A 6,826-nucleotide genomic window follows, 5' to 3' on the forward strand; every position below is an offset into this window, starting at 1 on the left:
AAATATTTATGAATATAACACGCGAGCGGAATGGCGCGGGTCAGCTAGTATATATTAAAGTTACAGCCCTGTCGTCTCCACTCGCTGGTATTAATAACGGTAGCATATTACAATTCAATTTGAGCGGTGGGCCGGCGCGGGCCGCCGTAATCCTTGCGTATAATCCCTACAGATAAACTGAACACAATTATAATAAAAGCAAACATGAAATTTTTGCCAAATCTCTCGCATTAAGCCGCCATTTAATAGCATTGTCAGCTGTGCCAGTATCAACCAGGGCTGACGTAACATTTAATTTATTGTTTTCAATTTCTCTGGCATTCAAATCATTTCTTCGTTTGCCAAAAGGATAATTCAGAACTAAGAAAGTCATTACATATTCGCTTTTTAGGACCTATGACTTCTTTTAGGGATGTGAACCAAAGCTGTATATCAAAAACCTCTCAAACCTGTTCAATAAAATTTAAGACATTCATTCAGTATCTTACGAATATTATAATGTCGAAGGTTTATTAGTTCCTAAGTAAGACTGTTTGTGACATTCTAAAGTAAAAACTATTGAGTGGATTTAAATGTAATCTAGCGTAGGTACTTCATAATCAGAATTGACAAAGAGGATGTTTATAATGGTTTTTAACCTGGTAAATCTTTCCGAGTGAACAAAATCATGCACAGAAGCTGGTAAAAATATATATATTATTAATATTTATCTTCAGTTATTAATACAAATGTAACAGCCGTCATATTTACAAGTATTCACGGTCCAGAAGGCGCGTCTATCGGCTTGTGTCCCATTTAACTTAATCGGTTTACTATAACTAATGCCATTTGTTGGTGCGGTGAACACGCTCGCACATACCTATATTATGTAAGTAACTGTGCTACACATTGTAATATGATTTTGTCTACTTCAAGGAAAATATTTGCCAATATAAAAAAGATTGTTAATGTATCTGGAACGATGCTTAAAAACAACTTTTTTTTGTTTTTAGGTTGAGTGTCCTACTGCTGGGCAAAGGCTTCCACGCTTAAAAGGAAAAACAACTTACACAATATTAAAATAAACTCGTTCTAATCAAGACTCATAATTTAAATAATATGAAGTTGTCGTAAAACAGATATAAACATTCTGAAAGAAAGACTGTTTTTTAAGCTACATTATATATTACAATAAAATAAATAATGAATTTTATCCACTGCTGGGCAAAGGTTAGTTTTAACTTCAGGCCTATTGTTATTACCGACTACTGTCCCATTGCATGACGAGATATCGTTTCTTGCACCTCGAGCCCACACTGGACGAATGCGGCTTGGGGACTATGAATTCCTAGGAGATTCGTTTAACTATATAGGTAATTCCCAGAAAGGCAAAGTTGTTTGACTACAACAGAGGTATACAAAAATTATTTCAAATAATCTATCTAAGAAATATTTTCGGTAAGACACCACAGTTTCTAAGCTGCCGACATAATTACTTTGTTTAAATAAGAAATAAGGAGAGACGGACAATCGTGCGTTTTCACTAAAGCCCTCAGACATAACTAAAAGTGTGAAGGCTGTACGCCGAGCCTCTAGTTAATTGAATACTGACCACTACCATTGTAATAAAACAATGTCTAATAATACATTTTAGTCTTTTACTGTCCCACTATAAGTCATAAGCTCTTCGATAATTTAGGGAGTAGTTAGGCCGTGAATCTATTAAAAAAAAACTATATCTATAAAAAAAACTATAACTATATTATTATAAATCTCTAATGGCGGATGCATATCGAAAAACCGCAAAACTGAAGTGGGAGTAGACCGGCCATATTTCGCGCATGCATCCGGAGAGATGAGCGAGGCTAGTGACAGACTAGACACCACATGATGGACATCGTTGTTGAAGTAGATGGTAGCAAGATGGGTTAACGACATATGCTATTGGCCATTGCCCAGCAGTGGGACACATAAAAGGCTATTAAAAATAAACATTTTTATTTAGTTAGAACTCCCCTGGGTTAGGTAAAACGATAGTGGGAGACTTGAGGTGGCAGGCTAGTGAATTTAGCGTAACCGTCCCTCATTACGGGATGAGAGCCTTGCCCAGCAATGGGATAGTTAGGATAATGGGTCATATTTTTTTTATTCGATAGTACTTAATGTTTAGAATCGAGTTATCGTGGTAGGAGCAGGTCAGCAGTCCGGAAAGTTAAAACGAGCCCCCGCCCCTCCCGGCCGGGTGCCCGCCCACCCCCGCACAAACCCGGCCAGCCTGCGACGCGAACATTTTACACAATTCAATTAAAGCCAACATTGTTATCGGTTTTAAACATGTCTGCTGACTACAGATTGTTTTCTTGGGTTTACAAAATATTATACATTGATTGTTGTTTTCGTATCACTACATAGTATAAAGCAAAGTCGCTTCCCGCGTCTGTTTATGTATGTATGCTTAGATCTAAACTACGCAACGAATTTTGGTGTGTTTTTTTAATAGATAGTGTTATTCAAGACGAAGTTTCATGTGTAAAAGCTGTAAAGATTTTTTTGTAAAATAACTGTATAAGCCGGCTGAAGCCGGGTCGGGCCGGTGGTATATAATATGATAATGTCTTATGGTCGCAACTTCGTCCGCGTGAAAAGATTTCTAATTCTTCGAATAAAGTATTACATGTCTAACTAAAAATAGTTAATGATTAAAAGAAAATAAAAATCGTCGGATTAAATAAAGTCATTTCGAATAACACATAATATCTTTTTACTATTTGTTGTCACCGCTATAACATTATCACCACTAAACGATAAATGCAATATTTGACTAGTTATTTAATATAAAAAGGGAGCTTAATCACTTTGTGCTGTGTTTGCCGTAACCAGAAACCGGTGGGTTAGGCCGCTTCATTAGTTAATCTATTGGTATTGCGTATATGTGCTCTTTACTCGTGGACCCGCCCAACTCTGCTTGCGTGCAAGTTTTGGGATAAAAAACAACCTTTACAGCAAATAAATATAACATATCTATACTTATACTTATATACTTATACTTATCTTTATATATATAATTCTTATGTAAGTGTGTCACTGAACTTCTCTTAAACGACTGGACCGATTTTGATGAAATTTTTTGTGTGTGTTCATGGGGATCTGAGAATGGTTTAGATTCAAAATTTGTCCGCTGGACAATGGTTTTTTGACGTGTAGACAGGACAACGTCTGTCGGGTCCGCTATAGTACTTATATCTATACTAATATTATAAAGCTGAGGAGTTTGTTTGATTGTTTGTTTGTTTATTTGAACGCGCTGATCTCAGGAACAACTGATCCGATTTGGAAAATTATTTCAGTGTTAGATAGCCTATTTATTGAGGAAGGCTATAGGCTATATATCATCACGTTACGACCAATAGGAGCGGAGTAGCAACGAGAAATGTTACAAAAACGGGGAAAATTATGACGCATTCTCTCTTATGTGACGCAAGCGCAGTTGCGCGGGTCAGCTATATTTTATAAAACCCTTCCGTTACTAAGTGACTAACTGACTGACTAATGGAGAACGCACAGCCCAAACTACTGAGCGTAGAAGATTCCTCAGGAAGTGTAGAAGAGCACTAAGAGAGGATTGCTAGACATTCCATCCCGAAGCGAGTGTAATTATTCGCAGGCAAAGCTGCGGGCAGAAAGCTAGTCTCCTATAAATAAATAAAAACATGTCCCAATGCTGGGCTCAAGGCCTATACCAAAAAGGCTCCACCGCGCTGACCGAGTGCGGTTTGGGGACTCTACAGATCTTTAAGAACTATAGAGTTCTCAGGTATGCAATGTTGCATCACGATGTTTTCCTTCACTGTTAGAGTAAGTAATCAATATTTCTAATTCTCAGATAATTACGAATAAAGAAGAAAATGTATTGCATGTCCTACATATTTTAAAGGATATAAACTGTAGAAGTATTAATAAAAGTTGTGTCACTGTGTGAACTATGTATCTAATAATTTCCGGGAAAATAATGATCGCAGTACGGAATCTACTTTTGGGTCCACGTTCCTGATTTGTATAACAGCCAATTTATCACACGCAATTAATTCAATATTACAAGGAAAAACATTATTTTTATAGCACCCTTAAGCCTGTCGAGTAAGAACACCCAATTAGAAGCAACGAACACGTGTATTCAATAAAAAACAATCTTTTTAAAAATCTAAACACACGGAATAATATCCGCAATTAATTGGCCCTGACGTCAAACGGCAGTTTGTCAAATTCCCAAGCCTCATTGTTGATGTTCCAAAAAAAAGTATTTAAATAACCAACAACTTATAAAAAGAACAACTTATGTTATTTCTGCACTATTGAAATTTCGACTTTGACTGTAAATGTATAAGGTACAATTTGCTCTGATAATAGTATACGATTGAATTAGGGATGTCTATTGTTGTGGTCGCGTGCACTTAATCCTTTTTTTGTCGATATTTATTCAAACAAAAAGGTAAAGTGCTTATACCTTGGTAGTTAAGCCTCGATTGTGTTTTATGATAATAATTTTACGGATAGTAATAACATGAACTATAAAGCTTCATTCGATGTTAACACGGGCAATGAACAAAGATAATGGAAATTAAAATTAAAAATTAAAACTAAAAGAAAAAAAAATAGAACAATTCTGCGCGCGACTTCGTTCAAATTCATTATATGACTTCTGATGGTCAAAAACAAAATCAAATCATTTATTCATTTATGCCAAATATTGACACTTATGATAGTCGTTAAAATTCCTATCCTAATACTATGTTAAAAACTTATCTATCTGTATGCCGAATTTCATCAAAATCCTTTCAGCAGTTTCTGCGTCAATCTAGAAAGGAAATAGAAATAAATCTATAAATTTATATATGTACAGCATCTAAAATATTAACATAAGTTGGAATAAAACAATAAATAGTCTCAACAACCAATTCGTTATTCCTACCGAAACACCAGTCAGTCTTAACACTCTCTTTACAAAACAAACAAAATAGTCAGTAGGTCACACAAATATAAATAAGTAGCATTCAATTAACCGCGCGTATTTATCAATGAAAGCGATTGACAATAAAGCGGTGTGCACACTGACGGTAAGGGCCGGCACACACTCGACGGCAAACATTCACCGAGTGCGCCGTGACGACACTTCATTATATTGGTATTGAATGTCGACGGAAGGGATGGGATGGCTCGATGATCTTATCGATAAACGAGTGATGATATTTGTCTTTTATTATTTTTTTCAATACAACTCCTGCGCTAAGAATTGCTCTTGTGTCGCGGCGACTTTAACAAACATACAAACAACGGACACAAAGTACAACCAGACCCGAAACAATTATTTGTGGATCGCACAACCAATGTTCCTTGTGGAAATCGAACCCACGACCTCCCGGCGTAATGGCAGCGGCGTGGCGACCTTATTATTTGTCTTGTTTTGACCACATCTTTAGTGCAGTTGCTAGTGTATCCTATTTCGAGTCAGGTTGAGTTATTTTGTGGTTTTCTTAATATTACCGATTTTATTCTATCGTATTTCATTTCTTACAATTAAAACGAGACTTAAATGCAATGAAGATTTAAAGCTTAAGTTGTTCGTTTATTAAAGTAATTCAGTATCCCATCAAATTGAACTATAGTATATTCTTATAAGTAAAAGAATAATGGCATATTTATCGATATACCCATCGACAATTACACGCGAAACCCCATCACTAAGTCCATGAGTTGCCGTCACGCCAGGGGTGCGCAACCCTTCAACGCGGCTTAATTCTATAATTGAGGGTTAAATCTCTGACAGACGGGCCTGCTCATTATCACACTATGTTTATATCTCCGCATTTTATCTTCACGGTTGGGGAGCGATATCTCGATGGTATTTCACAATGGCCTCGTAAAAATCTGTTAGGAATTTAATGGCAATTATGCTTTTGATTTTTTATGTCAACGGCGCGATTTTCGACAGTCGGCAAAAGGATTAATGACCGATTGATATATAAAATATTTGCTCAAAGTTGATCTTTTATACAAAAATCGAAGCAAACGTTTGTGTTTTGCTGTTGTTTTTCGGATGGATGTATGGTTGTTAGTCTATCACGTAAAAATAAATTTATCAATAGATTTTGATGAAATTCATTACTTTCAACCTGCGTACTGCATACATAACAAATATAAATGTATAATATACTTTTTACGAATTCGCGGTTAAAAACTAGTCTTTCATATGTTGTCGATAGTCGATGGTAGTAACAAATCCACCTATTGGTCATTTTAGAAATATATGTGTAGTACTCCTATACCCTAGCAGCTCTTAGTTGTTTTTCATAAGCGTATGATACAGCTGTACCACTTACTTAAAAGACCACGTTAATTATTTCGTCAAACGCACGATAATCGAGAATAATCTAATCTATACTAATACTAATAATATTATAAAGCTGAAGAGTTTGTTTGTTTGTTTGATTGTTTGTTTGTTTGTTTGAACGCGCTAATCTCAGGAACTACTGGTCCGATTTGAAAAATACTTTCAGTGTTAGATAGCCCATTTATCGAGAAAGGCTATGGGCTATATATCATCACGCTACGACCAATAGGAGCAGAGTACCAGTAAAAAATGTTACAAAAACGGGGAAAATTCTGACCCATTCTCTCCTATGTGACGCAAGCGAAGTTGCGCGTGTCAGCTAGTATATTATAATTTAGAAGAAGGCCAACACTTTCGACCTTGGTCATCGAACCCGGGATCTAGTGGTAAGCAGTCAAATCCACAACCGACCGCGGCGCAAAGGCAATCTACTCTACAAAAAAAAAATATAAGTATGCT

Source organism: Anticarsia gemmatalis, chromosome 15 (assembly GCF_050436995.1).
Source record: "Anticarsia gemmatalis isolate Benzon Research Colony breed Stoneville strain chromosome 15, ilAntGemm2 primary, whole genome shotgun sequence".
In the NCBI taxonomy this organism is placed as follows: Eukaryota; Metazoa; Arthropoda; class Insecta; order Lepidoptera; family Erebidae; genus Anticarsia; species Anticarsia gemmatalis.